The sequence below is a fragment of the Rhinatrema bivittatum genome, chromosome 2 (genome assembly GCF_901001135.1).
Source record: "Rhinatrema bivittatum chromosome 2, aRhiBiv1.1, whole genome shotgun sequence".
NCBI classification, from domain to species: domain Eukaryota; kingdom Metazoa; phylum Chordata; class Amphibia; order Gymnophiona; family Rhinatrematidae; genus Rhinatrema; species Rhinatrema bivittatum.
In genome coordinates this window covers 162083342-162098276 of record NC_042616.1, presented here as the reverse complement: position 1 = coordinate 162098276, position 14935 = coordinate 162083342, and positions in this window count along the sequence as shown.

Genomic DNA, 14935 nt, shown 5'->3' with positions numbered 1-14935 from the left:
GAACCCAAAAGAGAATTGGTCTCCTTCCCTGTACTAAGAACATAAGAGTTAAGAACATAAGCAATGCTATACTGGGTCAGACCAAGGATCCATCAAGCCCAGTATCCTGTCTCCAACAGTGGCCAATCCAAGTCACAATTACCTGGCAAGTACCCAAACATTAAATAAATCTCAAGCTACTATTGCTTATTAATTAATAGCAGTTTATGGATTTTTCTTCTAGGAATGTATCCAAGCCATTTTTAAACCCAGTTACACTAACTGCTATAACCACATCCTCTGGCAATGAATTTTAGAGCTTAACTATGCGCTGAATGAAAAATAATTTTCTTCAATTTGTTTTAAATGAGCTACTTGCTAACTTCATGGAGTGCCCCCTAGTCCTATTATCTGAGAGAGTAAATAACCGATTTACATTAACTTGTGCAGGTCCTTTCATGATTTTGTAGATCTCTATCATATCCCCCCTCAGTCGTCTCTTCTCCAAACTGAACAGCCCTAACTTCCTAAGCCTTTCCTCATACAGCAGCCATTCCCATGCCACTTATTTTGGTTGCTCTTCTCTACACTTTCTCCAGTGCAACTATATCTTTTTTTAGATGCGGCGACCAGAATTGCACACAGTATTCAAGGTGCGGTCTCACTATGGAGTGATACAAAGGCATTATGAGTTATATATATTAACTAAACAGGTGCCATCAAATACTGTAACATAGTTTCATATTAAATATTACTTAGTGGTTGTGATAAGTCATGTCTACTTTAAGTATATCGGCTATAAGATAAATTAACACTTAAGTCTTGTCCTCTGTTGTTGCAATCTAATAGAGGTAAAGTAAAATAAAATGACATCCATCATTTTATTTGCCATTCCCTTCTTAATAATTCTTAACATTCTGTTTTCTTTTTTGATCACCACAGCACACTGAGCTGACAATTTCAATGTATTAACCACTATGACACCAAGATCTCTTTCCTAAGATCGAACCTAACAATTTGTAACTACAGCATGGGTTATTTTTCCCTATATGTGTCACCTTGCACTTGTCCACATTAAATTTCATCTGCCATTTGGAAGCACAATTTTCCAGTCTCGCAGGGTGTTCCTGCAATTTATCACAATCCACTTGAGATTTAACTACTCTGCATAATTTTGTGTCATCCGCAAATTTGATCACCTCACTCGTTGTACCCCTTTCCAGATCATTTATAAATATATTAAAAAGTACCAGTCCAAGTACAGATTCCTAAGGCACTCCACTGTTTATCTTTTTCCACTGTGTAAACAGACCATTTAATCCTACTCTCTTTTTCCTCTTTTAACCAGCTTGCAATCCATTACCTCCTATCCCATGACTTTTTAGTTTTCTTAGAAGCCTTTCATGTGGGCCTTTGTCGAACACCTTCTGAAAATCCAAATACACCACATCTACCGGCTCACCTTTGTCCACATTTATTCTCCACTTCAAAAAAATGTAGGAGATTTGTGAGGAAAGACTTCCCTAGGATAAATCCATGCTGGCTGTGTCCCATTAAACCATGTCTATTTAAATGTTTTATGATTTTATTCTGTATAACAGTTTCCATGATTTTTTCCAGCACTGAAGTCAGTCTCACTGGTCTATAGTTTCCTAGATCACCCCTGGAGCTCTTTTTAAATATCAGGATTACATCAGCCATCTTCCAATCTTCAGGTACAATGGATGATTTTAATGATAGGTTACAAATTAATTGAAATAGGGCTGAAATTCCATTTTTTAATTCTGAACTGGAATTAGTCTGTTCACCCCAAAGTGCAGTGAATAAATGCATATTATGTGCCCATGGGCTTTGCACCATTTCTCAAAGGGAAAGTACATACATGCTTTCCCATTGGAAATTGCCTTTGGAAAAATGCCCGCAGAGATTTCACCTGTTTTTTCTGAAAGTACCTTTTCCATTCAAAATAACACATGTAGTTTTGAAATTTGCAAAACGATGTGCATTATTGCCTCCCCAACCTAACCCTACTCCAGGAACACCTCTTTTATATGTGCCTAAAAGTACATGCATTGTGGAACAGCACATTTACTTTTTGGACACTTACAGGGTGGGAATTTTTCAAAATGCCCTTTTATACAGGTAAATCAGTATTTACCCACATAAATGGCTTTTGAAAAAGGTCATCCATATGTCTAATTATGTGTTTTTATAAGATTGTCCCAGAAAGGGCAGTAGAGTCATCATGATTGTTGAGGAGGGGAGACAGGTTGCCAATGGGCCTGAAAGTTAATGGGGGAAAGGTTCACCTAGAGTGCTTTAATACTTTTGCACCAAACCTATGCATAATGTCTAGAACTCCCTTCACCTCATTGACTGCCTGCCTTCAGTGTCTGCTCCTGCTCCAGTCCCTCTCCTCCCCTCCCAAAGAGCCTGCTAGGAATCCTCTCCTTCTGTTGCTCCCCCACCCCCTTCTTCCTGTCTTGAAGTTTACAAAGGGGGGTGACAGAGAAAGCCCCCATAGTATCCCCAGTCTTGGTAAATTCAAGAAGTGGGGGACCTGAGCCAGATATTGAATGCAGGTCCACCACTGGCTTGGGGCTAAAATAGTGAGGTTTTATAAAGGAATGTTGTATAATGGGGTTTTTATTGATGGTAGCTTCTCGACAGGTTTTTGGCAGTTGTTTTTTTGGTAAGATGGGGCTGTGCATTTTGGTGCTTCATTTAAAAGAAATTTTGTTCAGAGTCCTGCAACAAAAGTAAATGTTCTGACAGATCCCTTTGGCACCGCCATACAACAAAACCATAATCTTCATTGTGGTGAAGTTTCCTTGAAATAATATTTTTTAAATTGTATTTTTAATATTTTCACATTTCGGTTTGTAACAGGCCACACTTCACTCTTCAGGTATTGTGGCTATTTTAAATGATAGGCATTATGTTTGAAATTATATGTTTCAGTTCTTTCAGGACTCTGGGATGGATACCATCTGGTCCTGGTGATTTGTTACTCTTTAGTTTGTCAATTTCATCCATTATGTCCTCCATTACCATATAGTCTTTTTTTTTAGTTGCTTAGTATTAGCATCGTCAACGAACGTTTCCAGCATGGATATGATCCCAATATCCTCCTCAGCAAAGATCAAGGCAAAGAATTCATTCAGTTTTTCTATTTTCTTTTCTTCTCCTCCCAGATCATGACAGAGGTATTTGAGTGGGGATGGGGATTCCACATATAGTTAATGATGTACATGCATCCCATAAAGTAGATTCCTATAGTTCTATATGGAACTTTTTATTTAAATAGAGGTTATGGTTATTTATTTGTTCTTTGTATATCTGTTTCTTTTTGCCACTTCTGTTTATTGAAATAATAGCTTGTGTTTTATTATGTGTTTTTTGTAATTCTGATTTGATTATTGGTAATAAGTTGTCTGTGTTTCTAACAGAGCCATAGCTAGCCTTTGGCTAATAAGGCCTGGGCCACTGGCATGACGTCCAGAAAGGCACCTTGCTCCCGGAGGGGGGAAAAACAAGCAGGGATTGGATTAGGGTGCAGAATTGCTCTTCTTTGGTCTGTTCTGCTCTGATCACTCCAAATGCTTCCCCTCCCTTCCTGTTTCCTGCAAGATAAAAGAGGAAGGGTTGGATTAGGGAATACAGTGGTCCTTTTTTTCTATGCTTGGTCTACTCCAGTTTCTGCCTCACCCTGGGGTGGATTAATAGGTATACACTGGTCAATGTAGATATCAGATGAAACTTTAAAAAAAAATCAGTTTCTCTTTCTGTCACTGAGCCAGAAATTGTTATTAATCCAGCAAGAATCAGATCCAAGTCTATCAGCAGAATACTTGCTGAGTTTAAGAAAACAATAAGACAAAAGCAATGGACATTGCTTGAATGGCTTTGTTTTTATTAGAATACATGTTCTTCACGCCAGGCAGCATAAGGAAGCAAGCTTCTTATGCTTTTCAATGAAGCAGAAATCTGTTTCAAATGGATATCCTCATACAATGCCCATTATCATAAACCAACAAATAGTTTACAAGATGGAAAAATGCAAAGGAAACAGGAGGTTTGATAACATTTTCTCATGAGGTTGCTTTTTTATATGAAAGACCAAAAAAATTACAAGTCTGCAAAAGGTTATGTGTCAGTCAGTACATATACATAGGGACCTTCATTTTCATTTTTTCTAGGAATTTATTAGGATTTAAGACAAGAACAAAAACAGGAGAAAATCAATGCACAAATGTGACTCGTTTTTCCTGGGTGAAAATTGGAGTTTATTTTGGTGGACAGAGGCTATAACAATAAAACAATATGAAGGAGATTTTCCCACTCCCCCTGTTTCTCCTCCTATCCCTTAGCATGCCCTTTCTCTCCCCTCATCCTGTGAAATCTTCTTCTTCTCTCTGCCATTGCAGCAGCATTCCTCCTTACTAGCAGTGGCTCTAGGCTTCTCCTTTCTCCTTCGGCAGCCTGCTTACTGGGCCCCACACTCATCAGAGTTGAGTTACATATTGTATACAGTATAAGTTGGGTTACATATGTCAAAGTCTCTCACCAAGCAATCAGCTGTTGAACTGTTTGCCAAATAGCAGGCAATCACGCTGTCAGCCAGAAGCTCAATATTCAGGTTTTGAATCTCTTCAGGTTGCTGATAGGAGCAATCAGATACACACAAAACGCAAAGAGCAGCAGATACCACACCACATCCAGACAGGCACCTCACAGTAACAGCAGCACAAATTCCTTCCACTACTAGTAACATTGTACACTAATAGAAAGCCTTACAAAAATGACACTCAAAATCTATACAGAAAACTTATCATAACTTAACAGCAGTAACACCAAGAACTCAAACAAGAACCTTACCTGTGAAAAAAGCAACACTGTAAATATTACACTGAGTACCAGAATACCAATACAGCACCTACTGGGGAAATAAAACAAACCCGATTGCCACATGCTAGCAAAGGGGCCCATGCAATACAATGCGAACAGCAGAGCGCACTATTTAATCCACAGTTGAACGCGGGTTGTGTAGGCGCAAATAAATCCCTTTATGTAATAAGGCAATGGTTCTCAACCCTGTCCTGGGGACCCCCCCCCCCCCCAGCCAGTCAGGTTTTCAGGATATCCACAATGAATATGCATGAGAGAAAATTTGCATACATTGCCTCCATAACATGCAAATTTTCTCTCATGCATATTCATTGTGGATATCCTGAAAACCCGACTGGCTGGGGGGGGGGGGGTCCCCAGGACAGGGTTGAGAACCACTGCAATAATGGAATTAGCATCTCCACAACACGTGTCCAACGCATCGGGAAATTAATAGCGCTCATCACATACAAATGCAAATTAGTTATTCACTCCCGAAGCAAAAAACAAATGTGTTCAATACGCACATTTCTGAGCACCCCAAAAAAATGTACAGAAAAGCAGATAATACTGCTTTTCTGTACTTCCTCCGACTTAATATCATGGCAACATTAAGTCGGAGGAACAAAAAAACAGAGACGTGTTTGACCTGCCCTAAGCTTCCTACTCTCCAGATTCCCTCAAACACACAGGATCTTACCCACACAGACCAGCCCCAGGCAGGCACCCATTCAATCTCACACACACACACACACACACACACACACACACAGAGACCTCCAGGCAGGCACTCATTCCCTCACATACAAGCAGATCTCCAGGCAGGCACTCATGCTCTCACATACACACACACTGTCTCTCTCACTCACAGGATCCCATTCATACACATACACACATTGAAGGCACGCCCCCTCTCTTTGTTTTGCTGGTAACCTCGGATCCTCTCTCATTCCTGCTGCCACTGTCACTGCTGCCATGTAGCAGTTGGGGAGGAGCCCATCGCCCGTTGCTGCTTCTGGCACTGAAGCTTGTTCTTCTACCTCCTCCGCTGTGCAGGCCCCACGATATTAAAAATTGGCAGGACTAGAACTTCCTCCATGTTGATCTCATGCATCATGAAATTCAGCATAGAGAAAGTGCTCCTCTCATGAGTTCTATTACTACAGGCCTGCAGAGACGGGAAGGGTATCCTTCTCTGCTCAGCCGCCAGTGGGATGTGGTCCACTGGTAGCTGGATGGCCCCTCTCTCTGTTTTTTTGGCCGTTGGTGGGTTGAGATCCACCGGCGGCCACATGCATCTTCCCCCATGGTACGACATTTGCAGCGCCCTGGAAGTTTGATTGCAGCCCCCTGGGGGCGTGCCCCCCCCCCCCATTTGTGCACCTTGAGACACTAAAGAGCAGATCCAGAGCTGCAGATGCAATCAGTATAAAATTAGGGTGAATATTGGTTTAAAAAGATTATCACTGTTGGGAAAAATCTGGGAATTTATGGGTGAAAATCAGATTAAACTGAAATGAAGGACACTATATATATATATTGTTCATTACTTCTCAATAATATATGGAAGAGGATGAGCTCCCTCTATTGGCCATCTCAATTATTATCAAGCATAAAGAAACAAAGGATGTTCCTCATTTTCATTTTAGATGACTGATGAGCAAATGATATCCCAAAGATGGTCATCCAATTTCTGTGTATATCTGTCAGTGACAGCATCAGAACTCTCAAAATCAAGAGCTAACACATTCAACAACGCTTATAATAAAATCTATCAGAACTCTTTTCCACACACAAACTCTCTCTCTCTTTCACAAAAAAAGAAAGAAGGCTGCATTATTTAACTCCAGCACTCCAGGCAAGTGACAAGAATTAGATTGACTGATTCTGGGTGATATAATTCCTTTTTTCATTATTTTCTGGACAGCTAGCTAAAGATTTACACGTGATATCATACTTTTTACTACAATTGGGTATTTGCATAATTCCAATAAAATCGTGTTATTCCTAAAATTCTCTGTCATCTATCACTTTACAGCACACTTCCTGGTTCTGTAACAACTCAACCTCTCCCCTACCCTGCAGGCTCCCTGGTAGAGGAGGGAATGTTCTCTGCTGAGTAAGACCCTTTGCACATGCTCTGTGTGCCTATGGCTAGAGAAGGGGGTAAGTACTGGAATTGTTCAGTCCTGGGACCAGGGAAATGAGAGAGTGCTGGGTTAGGGATTGGGAACAGGTGGGAGAACGATGGGGGTTATCCCTGTAGAGGGCAAGATAGAGAAAACATGTGTGTGAAAGAGCATGGTGGAGGAGTGGGAGAGAGAAAGCTGATGCGTGCACCCCTTCTCCCCCAAACCATACTAAATCTCAGGGTGACCACAATTAAAAAGTTCCCAGATATGGCATTTGCAGAGAGAGGGGCTTGGAGTGTTCCCTGAAGTTGGGCAGTGCGGAGAATGGTTTTTGGCACAATCTGATAAGTTCACATATTTATCACTATAATGCATGTGAAGAAAACTGTTGCAAAAAATCCATGAAGTAACCTATGATTATACTAAAACAAAGACAAATACACAATTTCTTAGTATGTCATTATTTTAAATATAGTTTGCTTTTTGGAGACAGCAAGTGGTGCAGATTGACTGGATAAACACTGAACTTGCAGAGAGCTGACAGGATGGGGGTTGGAGGAATGGTTTCTGTTTCAGACTACATGCAAACAGCATGCACTGGAAATGTAACCAGGCCTGGCAGTGTGTTCTCAGATATGGGGTAAATGCTGATCCCATTCATAAAAAGAAAAAAAAAAAAAGAGGTTGGGTTACAAAATTAACTAGCTGTGAAAGAGAAACATACAGCAGAGAAGACATGTTGCACTTGAGACAAACAGAAAAATCTAGTAAGAGACTAAGCAGTGAAAAGTGTTTAGAAAGTGGGCAAATGGGTCAGCCAAGTATGTAAGGAGAGGAGCTTGTTGTAGAAAGGTTCCTATATAGGTTGTGTGTTTTTTTGGCAGGGTTTTGTGGTGCATCACAGTGTGCATGGTAGTGAAGGATGTTTGTATTGCTGTTAATGAGCTCTAGAACCTAATTTGTTTAATATGAATCAAAATTATATGATTCAAATAGTGCAAAAAATGCTTGACATCATCATGACTGAAAGGCATGCATTCCCTCTTCAACCCCTACTGCTTAACAAGGTAGAGATTACTAATCAGTTGGATAGAGAATGCGACCCCCCCCCCCCAACAAAAAAAAAAAATTAACTGTTTTCCAACTTGTGGTGTCTTGAAAGAGGGAATACTAATATAATATATAGATCTCCATTTCAGACTGAAGAAATGGACAGAGATTTAATGGAGGATAGTCACAAAATTGCTTTGAATAGGGAAGTGCTATTGCTAGAGGATTTCAATCTGCTGGATGTTGATTGGGATATCCTGGCTGTGATTGTTATGCCCGGTCGCAGATGGCTGCGACCTCTCATACTCACCTCCTTTTTCCCTGCACCATCAATCCTAGGAAGAATGGCGGCCTCTGCCAACCAACGCTAACCTCCCCGGGACGGCACAAAATCCTATGCAGCGCCTCTGGATGATGTCCCAAGCTTTGGCCTTTAAGAGGCCTGTTTACCCTACACTCCTTGCCTCTGCAAAAGGTCTCACTACAGCCTTGTAGAGTGAGTTGCTTCAGCGTTCCCAAGTTCCTGGTCTTCATTTGGTCTTAAATTCATCCTACATTCTTGTAGTCTTCGTCTCATCAGATTTGTGGTCAGTTTTCAATTATTCTGTGTCCCTTGCCTCCTGTGTGCTCGTCTTCCGACACTGTTTATCTGTCCCACCATCCCTTGAATGGCTACCTGGTATTGACCATGGCCTGCTTCCTGGATTCCTCTCAATCGCTGCCTGCCACTGACCACTGCCTGATTACCAGATTGTCCTTGAACAGTGCCTGCCACTGACATCTGCCTGTTACTGGACATTCCTGTTTGCCACCTGCCCTGACCCGAGTTTGCCTCAGACTGCTCCCATTCGCCATGACCTCATCTATGGATCTCCAGTTCTCCGGTGGAGGCCCCCACCTCAAACTTGCTGGCCCCGACACCCAAGGGTTCAACCTAAGGGGAATATGGGCTGGTATAGGTGAAGTTCCAATTGGGCCTCTGCCTTATCCTACACCACTAACCAACTCAGCTTGTGCCAACTTCACCTCGGTCCAAGGGCCCACACCCGCAAAAAGAAGGAACTGCAAGAGTGGCATAGTGAGACTCAGAGGTAAAGGGGAGGAATATGGAGATCCTGATCAGGAAAACGCATAATTGCTTAATAAATATTTCTATTTGCTGTTCACTGTGATAGAGCCAGTAGCAGGACTACATAAAACAAATACAAATAAGATTGAAAGTGAGGTAAACCTCAATCGATTTTCAGAAAAATGTGAGGAGGAGCTAACTAAACTTAAAACAGATAAGGCGATGGGAGCCGGTTGGGATACATCCATGGGTTCTAAGGGAGCTTAAAGAAGTTCTGGCAGCTCTGATAGCAGACCTTTTCAATGCTTCTTTAGAGCTGGAAGTAGTTCTAGAGGACTGGAAATGGGCAGATATGGTTCCTAGTCATAAAAGTTGAAGTATGGAGGAGGTTGGAAAATAAAGGTCAATTAATCTGATCTCTGTGGTGAGCAGATTTATTTATTTATTTATTTAAAGGCTTTTATATACCGGAGTTCATGCACTAGTGCATACCACTTCGGTTTACACGGAACAAGGAACAGAAAATTACATCAAACAGATTGAACAATTAAACAAATATACAATTACATCCAACAATTGGGTATAAATAACATGGCTAACTTAGTAGGAACTTAGAGTTAGAGGTGAAGGAGAGAAATAGTACCAAGTGGTAATAGAACAATGTTAATAGCTAAATAATAAATATAAATAGTAAATACAAGTTCTTATAATAAATACAGGTGTTTAATTAATGGAATTGCTGCAATAACAAATTAATGGAAATAATAAATTAATAATAAATAATGGAAATAATAAATTAATGGAATTGCTGCAATAACAGTGGATTGCAAGATCCAAGGTAGCATGGGTGACCAGAGAGTTGGATGAATGAAGAGCACTAGATGTAGTGTACTTGGATTTCATTAAGACATGTTCTCATATAGGGGACTTATAAATACATTGAGCGTCCTTGGTATGGGCCCTAAAGTGACTGACTGGGTTAGAAACTGGTTGACTGGGAGGTGGCAAAGCATAGTGGTAAATGAAGTTCATTCTGAGGAGGGTTGTTACTAGTGGTTTGCCTCAGGGATCGGCCCTTGGACCGGTTCATTTCAACACTTTTGTGAGACATTGAAGGATTGTTGGAGAAGGTTTGTCTTTTTGCCAATTATACCAACATCTGCCACAGGACAGACAGCCAGGAAAGTGTGGAAAATATGAGGCGGGATCTAGTGATGTTTGAGGCATGGTCTAAAGCTACTAAGATTTAATGCTACAAAATGTAGAATTATGCTTTTAGATGCAAAACCCCAAGGGAAAGGTACACTAGTGGGGGCTGAAATTCTTCTAAGCACAAAAGGAAAGCTGGATCTGGGAATGATTGTATCTGAGGATCTTAAGGTGGCCAAAAAGGTGGATAAATTGACGGCAAAAAGCCAGTAAGATGCGTATTTGCATAGGGAGAGGAATGGTCAATAAAAAGGGAAGTGAAATTGCCCCTGTACCGGTCCCTGGTGAGACCTCATTTGGAATACAGTGTACAGATCAGGAATCTGCACCTTCAAAAGGATATAAACCGGTTGGAGTCAGTCCAGACGGGGGCTACTAAAATGGTCTGTGATTTTCATTCTAAAGTATATAAAGACAGGCATAAAGATCTAAACATGTGGATTGTAGAGGAAAGGTGAGATAAAGGATATATGATAGAGACATTTAAATACCTCCAAGGTTTCATTGCACAGAAGGTGAGACTTTTTCAATGGAAAGAAGGCTCTAGAACAAAGGATCATGGGATGATAGTGAAAGGGAGTAGACCGAGGAGTAATGTAAAGAAATATTTCTTTACAGAGAAGGTGGAGGATGCATGGAACAGTCTCCCAATGGAGGTGGTAGAGACAAAAACTGTATCTGAATTCAAGACAGCAAGGGATAAACAAAGGAGATCTCTGAGGGAATGGTGGGAATTGTAAAACTAATTAGTTGGGTGGATGGGCAGACTAGATAAGCCATATGGCCTTTTTTCTGCTGTCATGTTTCTATATGTTGAGTACAGGGTGAGGACACGTGTTCAATTGGCCATAGGTGCCAAATTGCCTAGCTATAGTTCTTTCTAAACTGTTTATATTGATTTACAGAGACTGCAGTCAGGTACATGGTTCAAAGTTAAGGGTTTATTGTCAATACGAGCAGCTTGTGTTGGAGACCTTATGACTTGCAGACCTACTAGTGGATCCTTTGATATATTTCACTTGAGAATTTAATTCTGAATTATAAAAATGACTATCGTCTACTATAGTATTTGATCATAAAGTTTATGTTGTGTTGTAATCCAAATGAAGAAAACAGGAAACAGCATAAGCAATGGCAAATAAAATGCAAAGCATTGATAAGGAAATCAAAGACAGAACTGAAAAGAAGCTTGCTGTTGAAGGAAAAACTCATAAAAAATGTTTCCAGGTATGAGGGAGAGAGAGGGAGAGGCCTTTGTAGTAGTTAGCTAATTATATCTCTATAGGAGGCCCACTTAGTAACTCAAGGTGAGGTTTAGGTAGTAGTGTAGGAGTTAGGGGCCACTTTGACATGCAGAGTGTGATGTACGAACAGAGCAATACAACAGTACACTCTTGTGAAGATTTGATGTCCATTGGAATGAGGAAACTCCCACAATGATGAGATTTGTATAAAGTTCTCTCAACCCAGGTAAAGAGTCCATCATCTAGGTTGAGAGAACACCGTACAAATCTCATCTTTGTGTGAACTTCCTCACTCCGAAGGACATCAAATCTTAACAAGAGTGTACTGTTCTGTTCGTACGTCTCACTCTGCACGTCAAAGTGGTCCCTAACCCCTACACTACTACCTAAACCTCACCTTGAGTTATTAGGTGGGCCTCCTAAAGTAGCATAAATAGCTGCTTACTAGGGTGCTACCCCCAGAGGCTCCCTCTCCCCTCCCCCGCTACCCTCTCAGGCCCTTTCCCCAACACTCAATTTTGCCGGCGTCGGTTCTCGAGCCTGCTGACAGCCACGGGTTCGGAAACCGGAAGCCGGCAAAATTGAGCGTCCAGTTTTCAACCGGTGAGCTGCGGGCCTATTTCAAATTTTTTTTTTTTAACTTTTTTAAACTTTCGGGACCTCTGACTTAATATCACCATGATATTAAGTCGGAGGGTGCACAGAAAAGCAGTTTTTATTTATTTATTTATTTATTTATTTATTTATTTAACGTCTCTTTTATACCGATGTCCGTTCGCACATCGCATCGGTTCACAAAAAACAAAACTTTTGGGCGGGGCCCGTACAAATAACAGATAAAGATAACAAGGAAAAATACAATTAACTTTTGGGGAGGAGCCCTTACATATAACAAAATCAATGCGGAGATGCAATGAAAAAGAGCTGTAACCCTAACTATATACAAAAGAGTGCATAGTACAAAATCATCGGGCATAAGGCGTTCATAATAAAATATCAGTGGATACATCACAGTGAAGTTTATGTAATGGGGGGTGACATGGTGTAGGCTTGTTGAAAGAGCCAAGTTTTCAGTTTTTTTTTTAAAGTGGGAGTAAATGTCTCCATGCGGATATCATGGGGCAGGGAGTTCCATATGGTGGGGCCGGCAAGTGAAAAGGCTCAGTTTATAGTGGAGGAGAGTTTAAAAGATTTGATAGATTGGGCACGAAGTGTTCCTTGGAGGGCTGGGCGGGTAGGTCTATTGGAGGTTCGGGGGAGGAGAGGGGGGTTGATCCAGTTGAGGTTAGAATTTAACAGACTCTTGTGTATGATGGATAGAGTTTTGTAAAGAATTCGTGAATGTATAGGGAGCCAGTGAAGTTCGATAAGTGTGGGAGCGATGTGGTCTCTTTTCTTTGTATTTGACAGTATCCGAGCGGCGGCGTTTTGTAGAAGTTGTAATGGCTTGGTGTGTGTTGCGGGAATGCCAAGAAAGAGTGCATTACAGTAATCAATTTAAGATAAAATAATAGACTGAAGTACTGTACGGAAATCTGTGAAGTGTAGTAGGGGTCTGAGTTTCTTTATCGTTTGAAGCTTGAAATAACAATCTTTTATGATGGATTTAATGAATGGTTTAAAAGAAAGGTGATTATCGATGACGACACCTAAATTGCGAGTGTGCGAAGGGAAATTGGTGGATGAGTACGCAAGTGGGATGTCTGGGAGCGGTTGCCTGTTGGATATAATTAATAGTTCAGTCTTGTTGGAATTTAGAGAATTTTTGGAATTTTGGAATTTTACTGTTTTTCTGTGCACTTTCCCGATGCCTGGAGAAATTAGCGCCAACCTTTGGGTAGGCGCTATTTTCTGAAAGTAAAATGTGCGGCTTGGCTACACATTTTACTTACTGAATCGCGCGGGAATACCCAATAGGGCCATAAACATGCATTTGCATGTTGTGGGTGCTATTAGGTTCGGGGGGAGGGGGGATTGGATGCACTTTTTGGATGCGCTATTACCCCTTACTGAATAAGGGGTAAAGCTAACGCGTCCAAAACGCGCATCCAAATGCCAGCTAACAGTGCGCTCCGGAGTGCACTGTACTGTATCGGCCTGTTAATGCTCATGTGACCCCACCCTGGTGTGCCTGTCCTGCGCGCATGGGTAGTCATAAAATAATTTGTAAACTCTTTGGGGCAGGAACCCTGGCTAGCTCTTCTTTGTGCCCCTTTCCCTAGGGTGTGGGTCCTTTTGGTTGGAGGGAAAAGTTTACATTCAGGACCCAATGCTGGGGTGACTTCTTCCTTACTGAAATTTCCCTGGGAGAGATGTGATCTCTTCCCTGTGTGATAGTGCCAAAAAAACATGCAGGACACATGGTGTTAGTGTTTAAAATAAAACTTAACTGTTCAGACGTGAGCTGAATAATGGCACAATAAATATGAATCCAGCTCCACAGACTTTCTTTCTTTGGTTATCTGTGCAGGAACCTTTGAAACAAGAAAGGGAACCATCCACCCTCCTGAGTTAGATAAAGTGGTGGTCCAGTGGGCAGGGTAACCTAAAGATGGCTGGGAAAACCACTTCGATAGATGGCCAAAATCCAGTCCAAACACAGAGTCCAACCCTCTCTCTCCCCAAGGTATGAAGATTCCGGATGGGTGTCTTCCAAGATGTAAATAGGTTCTTACTCGCAGTTAGTAGATTTTGTCTTTTGACATGATAGGGATCCCTATTGGAACTGCAGTTTCACAGGTCCTTCAGTGGGTAGGGAGAGGAGCAAAACACTTCCTCTCAAATCTTCATTAAAAATGTCTTCTTCCCTAAAAAGGATATAATATTTGAGTTACCCCTTGCAGCGGTTCACCACCTCAGAGGGCAGGTCTTCCCTATCCCTGGGCATGCCGAACACAGGATTCTCTGTTTCCTGAGTCCAAGAAAGGCCCAGTGTCCAGCAAGGCTCCTACTACATAAAAGTCCAAAATATTCCCAGAACAAGCACTCTGCAACTTGGGAGAAGAGTACAGCAGAGGAGCCCTTGTCCCGCTCTGAAGGATCCCAGGCTGGATGGAGCCCAGGTCGGGCAAAAATACAACTGAGGAAAACATCTACATCTTTCCTCTAGAACTGCAAATTATACTGCCCCAGAGCTCTAAGTGAAGAGCTCCTATAAAACCTCTGAAGTGTGATGTCCATTCCAGAACCCTCAAATGGAAGAGCTGCACATGAATGGATCCTCCTGTAATTATCCTTCACTAACTGGTACAAGGATTTACAAAGGGCTTAATAGTAACTGAACTGTAGGGTCAGTCACACACATTAGCTTTACAAAGTCCTTCAAATACTACAATGTTAGAGGCCGATGCAGAAATACATTTTGC